The 11,741-nt window shown below is 41.5% G+C and overlaps 1 protein-coding gene across 3 annotated transcripts in view; it reads right to left on the bottom strand.

The window, feature by feature from the left end:
* satb2 (SATB homeobox 2) overlaps nt 1-10,055 on the bottom strand; it is a 55,041-nt gene extending 44,986 nt beyond the window's left edge. For all 3 annotated transcript variants that reach the window (XM_034885849.1, XM_034885850.1, XM_034885851.1), the window contains exon 1: nt 9,285-10,055. The gene's annotated coding sequence lies outside the window, so the exon portion shown is untranslated. The remainder of the gene's footprint in view (nt 1-9,284) is intronic.
* Between the last annotated feature and the right edge of the window lie 1,686 nt (nt 10,056-11,741).

The following is an 11,741-nucleotide window of genomic DNA, read 5'->3' as shown; positions in this document are numbered from 1 at the left end:
GACTGACTGACTGACTGACTGACTGACTGACTGACTGACTGACTGACTGACTGACTGACTGACTGACTGACTGACACAGTTACAAATTAATTGTGAGAGTTATTTACTTGGCAATAATTCCCTTTCTGATCTAAACATGAAGCTGAAAGAGTTCCAACTGAAGAGAAAGACAAAGGACTTAGTGCTCATACAGACTGTGTCAGCCACACACACACACACACACAATCACAATGACATCCTGCTTCAATTGCATTTCACTTGGTATATGATACAAAAGATAAAAAAATTATAACGTAATGTGTATTTTTTTGTCAACCCTCGCTACATTGGCCATTCCACTTTCCCTAACCAATCACTAGAGATCAACGCATCTGCCTGAATCTGACATCATTTGAAGTTGTAGTAAGAAATAAGATTTTATATCTATTTACAAAACACAACACATTGTCAAGTGGTTCCCAAACAATCTTGGTTTGTGACTCCTCGCAAAAGAAGACCCTTTAGAACCTTTTTAGGGGGGCACAAGCCACAGAACACACAAAAGCCACAAAACATCTCAGCCCCCCTTAAGCATGAGGCGGTACAAATCTGCAAAGGAAAAATAGGACAGGGCAGGTACCATTAATGGAAAAACCCCATAATCTAATCTGTCAGAGCAGTTGTGAAGTTTAACGTTGGTAGTCCCGAGAGAAGAAGTTGGTCATTTCATGGCGCAGATTAGAACTAAAACTGAAACGTAAGCAACTAAAAGTGCTGAATGTTAGAATATTGTGTTTGGTTGTTATTACTGAGACTCATCAAGTGTCAGGTTTAGTTCCATCAAAGTCTCAAAAAATGTTAGCTGACATTATTGTTCAGTAACTAGCTCTGAGATTATCAGATTAGGAATTTACTGATGTAGCAGTAGGGAGGGGGGGTCACACTCTCATTAGGGGCTGAGCCCCCCTGAAGGTCTGATCCTAGAATTGCCCCTGGAAAAAAGTTCTAAAGACAAAAACTGATTTTTTTCTCATGGCCCCTCAGATTTTTATGGTGACCCTTTGGAGGGGCCCGACCCCTAGGTTGGGAACCACTGGACCAAACTAGCGAACTGTGTATAGAGAAGTGAAAGTCATTCCACCTGGAGCAGCCACGCAGGCCACATGCCGCTCTCACATTTGATCGGTGTTAGTCTGATTGGAAAAGTCGATTAAAATGAACCTGCAGCTTTTCATAATTAATTATCCTTCAAGTCATTTTTCAAGCAACACTATCAAATATTTGTTGGTTCCCACTTCTTAATTGTGTGGATTTTGTTTTGCTTTTCTACATCTGCTGTTAAAGTAGACTAAGTATCATTTCATTTTGAAATGCAGGACTTTTATACTTAAAATTGAGGTTTTTTACACTACAATATTGGTTCTTTTACTTAGATAAAGGATCAGAATACTTCCTCCAACACTGGGAGGGTGCAGCAGTTTTTATGAAGTGACACACAAAAATGTATGCGCCATCCTTTAATGACTTCTTGTCGCTGTAGCTGATGCTTTGTGCTGAATATTTCACTTCATAAAAAAAAGATCTTAGATTTAAGAATCAATGATCTTAAATCCAATCTGCAACAGATGTGACAACTTTTAGTATATCTTACAACTAGCGTCTCATTCCAGCAGTAAAGCATTGTGTAATATATAGTTTAAAATAACATATTGAGTGTACGTGCAACTGTTGAGCAGATCAGAGAGCAAAGATGCAAATATCAGTGTATGTGCAGGAAAGAAATATGTGGTTGAGATTCATTGACAACCTGTGTACATGTTAGGAAATCTAGGGTTAGGCTTGTAATTCAAATAAAAAAAAATTATAACATAAAATCATAACATAAGAGTTATCTCGAGACACTTAACAGATAGAGTAGGTCTAGACCACACTCTAAAATTTACAAAAGACCCAACAATTCCAGTAATTCCCCCAAGAGCAAGCCTCCTGTTCTGGGGCTCCGGCCTCACAGTGTCTTCTGGAAAGCTCCAAATCATTTAGGTTTTTAAAATAACTTTGTGTCATTTTCCTTGGGTCTCTGCAACTGGATCGGCAAATAAATGGTGCAAAAGTTGTGTTAACTCTGCTAAAACGTTTCAAGATTCTTAATGCCGTTGATGCCAAATTCCTACCCTACCTACGTTATGCAACTTAAAAATAGACACATCAGACCGTTTTTTAGAGGGGCAGGACTGAAAATGAGTCAGGCTCAACATTCGTAGTGTTCTCGTTGGAGAACAAACAGAGACAAAAAAGGATCAAGGCTCAACAGGATTTTTACTTCACAACTTTCATGTTCTTTTACCAAGTGATGTACAGATCTCTATCAAATGGCTGGGAAAATAGTGCAAATAGTTAATGTAAATAGGGAAAAAAAGGTTTGGGGTGAGCCCTGAATGTTTAAAACGTCTGGCTCCGCCCCTGCTGACATCCCAGTTTCTCTCTTTTCACCTTAAAAAAAGTGATGAATGATGTAAAAAATAACTCAGATGTGGGGGTGCCCGGGATAGCTCACCTGGTTGAGTGTGCGCCCCATGTACAAACGCTCCGTCCTTACCACTTTAAAGCTCATGTCTATTAAAGGCCTAAAATGCCCAAAAAATAATAAAATAAAATCTTAAAAACAGTGACTGGGACATGCCCACAGAAACCTCCAGACAGACTGATGAATGCTAATCTAATTTATGCAAATATTACGGGTGTGTTGAGCAATAACCTTTTGCTCTTAACACTCTTTCTCTGTGTGACGCTACACACTGCATCACATTAAATCATGTCCTGAGTTCAGCCTTCAAACGCTGTGATGCTTATCTTCTCCATCCTAAATCCATCCGTGTTGCATTGTTTGATAAGGCGTGTGATAGTTGGAGCAGTTAATAAAGAGGTGATAAGAGGAGCTATAACATATTTGCTATGGAGACCATGTAGTGTCTTTTTGATAAGGAGAGAAGTCATGATGCATTTCCCAATTTATTGCTTCTCTGGTCAACTGTCACACCTCTCAGAGAAACAACATAAGGAATTATTGAGATATCACTTGCAATCTTTTTGATTAAAAAAATATAACTCAGTCTCACCTTTAAATATTTCTGCTTTAAAGACAGATGTAAACTAAGAAAAGCCCCACTCTGCTCTGTTTCTCCCGCATTGTGTCTGATGCCGGGACAACCTCATGTTTTTGATGATAAGCCACTATCAAATTCCACATTATTACGCGTTCTAGACATAACAAATACACACCGAGAGCCAAAGACAAGATTGCAAAGCAAAAATGTAGACACACCCAGAGAAATAGAAGAGTATAGGACACGACAACAAACACACCTCTAAACAATGTGTCCAGCTCAAAGACGTAAACACACACAAACAGAGGCTAACGTGTAATTCAAAGCCAGTCTAAACTCTACAAATCAGACGGCTGACAAACACTGATTGCTAGTCCCCTTCGTTTCAAAGCCGTACGGTATAATGACTGGTTCAAACGCTCCATGAAAGCTGCTTTTATTTTTCTATGTATTTGTATCCTCATCACTCTCTCTTGTGCTTTTATTTTTGTAAATGTTTATGTAAAGTTTAGGAAAACCCTTTTTTATTGTTCGGCCTCAGATAAAGCGTGTGTATGAAATAGACTGCAACTAACTACTTTTTTCCACTGGCAATTGTTTTCTCGATTCATTGATTACGTTTGGTCTATAAAATGTCAGAAATTTTTTTTTTTTTTTTTAATGTGTTTCCCAAAGCTCAAGATGACGTCCTCAAATGTCTCGTTTTGTCCACAACTCAAAGATTTTCACTTTACTGTCACAAAGGGAAGAACACGCTAGATCATATTCACATTTAACAAGCTGGAAGAAGAAAAGTTGTACTTTTTTCAGTTAATAGTTGACAACTAATCGAATAATCTTTGCAGCTCTGGAACAAAATGTAAAGATTTAGGGGAAAAAACAGGTAGAGTAAAAGTAATCCTCCACAGAAAGCTGTTTTTATGTTGCCTTCTGCCTCCACACACACACACACACGCTACCTCCCTGTAATCTCATTGTGATAAGTGTGCAGGAAAAAGAGAGCAGAAACTCACACACTTGCTCTCTGAGATTTAAAACAAGAGAGACGTATGCGAGGGATCACTGTGTAGGTTAAAAGTAAACGCAATCATCCAAATAGCAGGATCGCATTGAATCTGTACTACGTATGGGACCAATGGATATCAAACTCAAAGTGTGAGTGACACAACTAACCTCTCCCACGTCAGAGCGGCTCTAACTGCCTCTCCGGTATCTCTTCTACTGTTCAGATACTACGTCTGCTAATGAAGGCTTGTGCCTTTAACATGCAAAACCCGGCAGAGAGAGTGACCTGCCAGGGCATTATTAGCACTGATAGCAGAGGAAGAACCGGAGAGGCGTCGTCTGTGTAGGAAAATATCCAGATGCAGGCCGTTCCTCCCGTTCGAGATCCACTTTTATAACAGGGTTATCAAGCTATTGGTTAATGCTTGGCTCTGCAGCAGCACAGATAAAAGAAGGCAGGAGGAGGAGGAGGAGGAGGAGGAGGGGAGCGATATTAAAAGCCCTGCTGTCAAACCGAATGTATGCACAGGGAGGGACAGATGTAATGAAGTTGGGATGTGTTAAAATGCTTTCCGGAAAAACAACCCCAGAAGAAGGAAGCACACACAAAAATAATCAGGTATTTAGTTTAAGGTTAAAGTCTGAAAACAAAATGAAGAACAACATAAAAGTTGATTTAAAAAAAAAAATAAATTATGTGGCCGTTTCTGAGAAATGATTGCTCTTAGGGAAGGTTACATTATTGTGGAATTTGCCGTTTATGGCCATCAGATGTGTCACACTGTGATGTGGGGAGAGTTGGTGTGAGGGCAAGACAGCAGACCTTTACGGCACACACACACACACACACACACACACAGAGAGAGTCACAGAGGAAAATAACCAGGGTGAGGGGGGAGACGAAGGTCTTCTGGCAAACATGTTTGGCTCCCTCGTAAACATCTCATTTGATAATACAGGATGAAGAGTTAACAGCGAGCGTTTATAGCCTCGCCCTTCCAGCTAGAGGATGCATGCTTAAACACACTCATCTATACATACACTCACACACACACACACACACACACAGACACTAAGCCACACAAACCACAGTCAGCATGCTACACAGACTCTCTGCTTTAACACTTCCAGGGACCACACACTGACTCTGAGTCCAGCCACACACAGCAGAGACGAATAAGACACGTGCATGTATACAGTACGGAGGGGGGGGGGGGGGGACAACATGCTGTAGTCCAGGGACTTACTTGACACTTGAACTGCATTACATCATGAGGTGTTCCTGTTATATTGTCACACATTTAGAGGGGAAAACATTACTGTAACACACACACACACACACACACACACATATATGCCAAACCCATCCACCACAGCTCACACCAGCCTGACCAGAGTGGGCACCACACAGAGAGATCGTGTCTCAGGGCACACTTTTTTTTAAAAGACATGACTTTATCATCCAGAATCACAGCAAGCTGCAGATGAAATAAAATATGCACGAGGCAGGCTGAATCTGAGACATTGTAGAGATGTGTGAGGGACGCCCACGGCCAGGCGGAGAGGAGCATCATGCCCACAGAGCTGCTCCACTATCTAATCTGCGGTTTAATAGCGCAGACACACCCATATTCCCGTGACCGATAGCTGAGTTCACACACAGAGGCAGGAAGAAGAGAAGGAGGAGGAGGGTCACTGAAGAAATAAAAATGGAGGGTTCCCAGTTTTTAAATGTTGTGTGCGTTGCCTGATATGCCCGTGCCAAACACACATTTCTATTTGATGCGAATGTAATGAACAAATAAGGAATCTGAATTATGAATGCATTGGTCTAATTGTGTCTGATTGAAACTGTTATTCGTTTATGAGACTATGAATGAGGCATTCATCTTTTTAGAATTTAGTAAATAAATGACTAATGAAACAAAAGAATAGTTCAGCTATTCTGTAAAAATGGCAAAGAAGCTAACAGTGTTCTCTATCTGCATGAAATGATGGGCGCATCTTAGCGGCACAATGAGACAAATAGCATCAAAGCCTCGCGCACATATAAAGCTTCTGCAGCTCAGTGAAAGCCATAGAAAATATGAGTTTCCTATTAATATGGACACGCAATCTCTTTACACATGAACTCTTTCACGCACCTCACAGAGTCCGCGAGGACCGTCAAAACCGTTTTGGAGCGTGTGCGCAAACTTTAAGCAGACATGGAGGCCAGCAAACCTGCAGCGGCTGCACACATGCACTCTGCAGCTGAAACGAATCCGGTTTTCCTCGCAGTTGGCTAAAAAAATAAAAATGATCTGTATTTTTCTGTTTCTAAAGTGCTGGTGACTGTACTCCTGCGGGAAAGGGAAGATGATTGACAGCGGCGTGTAGAGCGCATGTTTTCAATTAATTACCAGGCCCATATTTTAATCATATTAATATTCTTAATTACTGATATTGCGTTTCTGCTCTAAATAGGAATCCGGATAATCAAAATGTTCCATCCACACTTCACCTGCTCAGGTGAGAATTGATATCGTGTGTCAATTTAGTTCAGGCTTTTTTTGCTTTTCTTTTCTTCATTGTTTTAGTTTCTTAATTGGACTGTACAGTGGAGAGTGCCCAGATTAAGCCCCTCTATGTGTTTTTTTCATGTCTTCATCACATCTTATTTTGATTATGTGTATATCACTCTATAGAATTTGTATACGTGTAAACCACTAAACTTGAAATCCCCTCAGGAATAAGAGAGACACGTGTGTGTGTGTGTGTGTGTGTGTTTGTGTGTGAAGGGCAGCAGGCTTTTTACACGCGTTTAATTTGAAGAAAGAAAAAGAGTGTAAGCATAAAAGCAGTTTGGATTGGAGGGTTCAGAAAAGAGGAGTCAGCCCGCTGTTCATTTTTTTATCTTTATATATTTTTCAGTTTCTGGCTGCTGTCAGTGTGAGAAATAGGCTAAAATACGAACTTTTTCTGCTTTCTTTTGGTCTAACAGAAACCAATCGTCTGACCCGTATGTGAGCTTGTATTCATTAAACCTTTATTTATACAGGAGAGATCATTGAGGGGCGAGTTAGTCAGTTCCAAGGACAAAGAAAGCAACAACATGATGCAAACGCAGAAAGATACTAAAACTTCCCCAAATGGAAAATAAAAACAATTTGATGAAAAGAAACACACAGCGATGTAAAGCCATTACGAGTCCAAGTCTGGACGTCCACACTCGGAATTCTAAGTTGTCCAAAAGGCTCCACAAGTTTCCGAGTTCAGACCGAGCTCGTAGAAAGAACATGAAGTAAGAATACCACAATTGATGGTTAAAAAAAAAAGCTTAATGCGATGTGGATGTGGGTTCGAGTCCTTCATTAGTGCAAGACCGAGTCCTGACATGACGGTCTACTAACAGGACTGGTGTCTAAAACTAAAATAAAATGAAAAAAGAAGGGTTTTCAAGTTCAGGACGAACGCGTTGGGAAAAAATAGATGGATAGATAGATAGATAGATAGATAGATAGATAGATAGATAGATAGATAGATAGATAGATAGATAGATAGGCCTACAATATTAATCCTGAAGGAAATTAATGTGTCCATTAGCTTATATACATTTTATACATCCCATACATACACATAGGCACACAGACAATATGACATCCACGCACACATACACAGTACAAACTGCGGTTTGTGGAAAATGTGCAATGGTAGAAAGGTGCAATGGTATTACAGGTAATTAAGACAAGCAGGGTTCAAAATGAACACTATCTACTTGCTAAATGCAGGTTTAATATGCAGGTGGCTGATAGATTTGTTCCACTTATGGAAAAAAAACATTTGATTCGGCTAGTGGACACATTTGGACCCTGGTTACAAGTGCACACTTGATTATAAAAAAGAAATACAAAAATGGGTTCCATGCGCTGTGGATGTGGGTTTGATTTCTTCATGTTTAGTGCAGGACCACGTATTGGTCCTGCACTAAACATGAAGAAATCAAACGTGACGGTCTGCACCAGGACTGGTTCTCATTTAGACCATTTGGCTCCAGTTCCTCGGGACAACGCGGAGCAGACCTGAGGCCTACATGTCTCCACAGTCCCGATCAGACCTGAGAGTCATGAGGCGTTATGAGGCGAACAGAGTGTGTGTGTGTGTGTGTGTGTGTGTGTGTGTGTGTGTGTGTGTGTGTGTGTGTGTCTCAGAGGTTAAAAGGCGCTCGGAGAATAAAAAGAAGAAGAAGAAAAACAACAACAGCCGGAGCGTGTCCGACACCTCTCTGTCTGTTTCATTCATCTTCCGTCCCGGTTACCGGGGACCAGGCAGTCTGAAGCTAACACTAAAACTCTGCACGTGTTAAACAGTAACATCACTGACACCTTTCACAACACCGGCTCATTAATTATTACTTTTTTTCAAAGTTAAAAAGTCACAAGGTAAAGTTGTGACGCATTTTCAAGATTTGTTTTCTGAAAATAACGTGCACACACACACACACACACACACAGACACACACACACACACAACCTGCAATGATAGCGTTTGGGTCTAGATTATTCTGAATGCGTTGCGATAAATCCAAACACTTGTTGCCAAGCCTCCAACGATCCCTTTAAATATTGAGCTCACTACATTGATGAAGAGGTTGAGTTCTTTAATAACTTATGTGGGATTTAATTGACGTGTCTACATCTTATTTGAAATACTAAATTCAACTTATAGTTTCTAAAAAAAATAGTAGGCTACTAATAGTTAAAGAAACACGTTTGACTTCAGAGCCAAGAAGCTGACATTGGTCATGGGGGGGTTAATTCAACAAAATAAGACTCTATTTGTACAGAAAACGTCAAGAAAATGTTTATTATTATAGAAAAGGGAAATGACAAATTATGTAAAATTATTATTGTTGTAGATGGACGTAGGACATGTTAGATCCATACGACACAATTAAAGCACAACCTAATATTAATATTACCCTTGTAGAAAATGATGTAGAGGTTGATTTCTAGAATTAACCAAAGGAACGGTTGGGTATTAATCGACAAAACTGAATCCTTTTTGTTGTTATATAATTGACATCAACTTCATCGTAATTTAGCAGTTTGAAGCATTTCTGGTGCAGATGAACCTGCAGAGTGTGTGTGTGTGTGTGTGTGTGTGTGTGTGTGTGTGTGTGTGTGTGTGTGTGTGTGTGTGTCCGTAGCCACTCACTGTTTACGGCTGTGTGTCTGTAGCGCTGCTGGCCGCTGAGGAGGCTCTGTCCATTGATCAGGAGTATTGAATCCAGGGCTGAGCTGTGGTTCTGCTCCTGGGTAAAAGGCCCGGGGAGTTGAATCTGGACTCGTAGGGGAGACCGGACCGGAGATCCACAGAGGAGAAAAAAACGTATAGTTACTGGGAGGGAGGGAGGGAGAAAGAGGGGGCGACGGTAGCGCGTAAAGCAGCGGAGAGGAGTGGAGAGGTGGACGGATGGATGCTCTCCGTGGGGAAGGAGCCTAGAGGCGTAGAGACGGAGAGACTCTGAGAGCACCGGTAGTGGTCTGTCCTGACTCCGTAGACCTTTCTGTCCGACTCACAAACTTAACGTTGTAGATGAAATTCTCCCCCCCGCGTCCTTCCTGTCTACGCGTTTGTCCGCCTTTTAGTTTAAGACGAGTCTCTGTGCCACAAGTCTGCCTTCCTTTGAACTCATGGCTTCATCCTCGGAGAGAAAGAGAGACCCAAAAAACGCTTTTGCGCAAAAAAATACGCGACGCAGCCGGGAAGATAAAAAAAAAAAAAACAACCCGGGAGACACAACACACCACGCGGACCTGGCCGAAAAGCAAGCACCGGAGTTTGAGTTCCAGTAATAGCGGGATGGATCGGCGCAAAGGGACCGGTTCTAATCAGACTGTGTCACTTTCAATCGTTCCTGTGCCAACGGGCGCACTGACTGATAGAGGGAGGAGAGAAGGGAGGAGAGACAAAGAGAGAGAGAGAGAGAAGAAAGGGAGGGAGCAGAGGAGGCGTCAAAAAAAAACTAATCTGACCGATGAAGGCGTTTTGTTGAACGTAGACGTAGAACATGATATTAAAGTGTCCATCAAAACTTTACTTTTTTCGTTATGCCTTTAGGGCGATTCCAAATGGGAGGGAAAGGGGGGGGGGGGGGGTCCTGTACTAAATCTTTCTTTCAGATGCTTAAATAATGTCTGTTTGGACGTCATTTTGTCTCCATTCAACATAAACAGTTGTGTAATAATTTTCTAGATCATATCTGACTGAAATCTTCCTTCTATCAGAGGGACCTTGACACGAGACAGAGCGCTTTGTGGAGCGTGTCACGCACCTCTAACTTATCAGCTTCCTCTAATACTTTCACACATGTCAGAACCGTCCCGCAGATAATCCGCCCGAGCTGAAGTCCACGTTAATAAGTAGCCTAATAACGAGTCCCGGCTCTTTCTCTCTCGTTATTACACGACCTCAATAAAACAGCAGTGCCCCTTATGATAATGAACCTGGGAGGGCACGTAAACGCCACATGGGGCAGGGATCATGTCCCCCCCCCCCCCCCCTAAATATTAGCCTATATACATGAGATATTACAGTTTAAAGAAAGCTCTTAATATTCAGAGAGAATGCGACACAGTGGATGGTCAGTGAACTCATCCTGACTTCCTTATCAGTCCTAATCTTCAGTCAAACCTCCGTGTGTGTGTGTGTGTGTGTATGTGTGTGTGTGTGTGTGTGTGTGTGTGTGTGTGAGAGAGAGAGAGTGTGTGTGAGAGAACATTTTTGCACATCTTGCACTAATCCATACAGACACTTTTTTCTTAATGTTAAACAGTTAAATGAATGTATTTGTTTCTGCATTTCTTGTCCATTTCATATTTATTTGTAATGTGTGTGTGTGTGTGTGTATGCACCACCAACCAAGGCAAACTCCCTTAATGACTGTGAAAATGAAGCTGATGTTTAAAGAGTTCAAACTGAAGATGAAGAGAAACACTTAGTACTCTACAGACTGGGTCAGTCACACAGTGTGACACAGACACACACACACACACACACACGCGCGCACACACGGGTTTGACTGAAGATTAGGGTTGATAAGGAAGTCAGCGAGGGTCATACGACATATTGGATGTTTTGGGATTGGAAAACAACATTCATACATAATTTATTAGTTATGTGAAAGTAAAAATGATTTGGGGGATCTAGGTGTTAATGAGGTCATTCATCATGTCTTTTACTTTGATAAGTGGTGACATGCATCAACATTTGTTACAACTATACTGAAAAGTCCGTGGTCAGAAATGGAAACTAATTTCAACAGAAAGAAAAGTAAATGGGAGTAATCCAGCATTCAATATTTTAATGTAGCCTACTTCCCCTTCTCAATTCCTGTTTGTGATTTCCTTCCTTCTCTCATGCGAATCACCGAGGCTCACATTTGCATGGCCCGCTGTCTCTGTGGCCCGACGGTAAACTGAGACAAGGGACTCTTTCATGGCCGTTTTAACGAGGCCGCGCGCCACCGAAGCGAACAACACGACCGAAGCCACAGGTTTGCAACATCTGCAACACTGTGACTGGGCCTAAAATAGGTGGGATTACTGTTTAGCTCCGGGGGGCTCTGGGTGCTCACAACCTGGATGGGGAGCTATAGAGAATGGGGGGGGG

Source organism: Etheostoma cragini, chromosome 11 (genome assembly GCF_013103735.1).
Source record: "Etheostoma cragini isolate CJK2018 chromosome 11, CSU_Ecrag_1.0, whole genome shotgun sequence".
NCBI classification, from domain to species: Eukaryota; Metazoa; Chordata; class Actinopteri; order Perciformes; family Percidae; genus Etheostoma; species Etheostoma cragini.
This window is presented reverse-complemented; position numbering and strand designations above follow the sequence as displayed.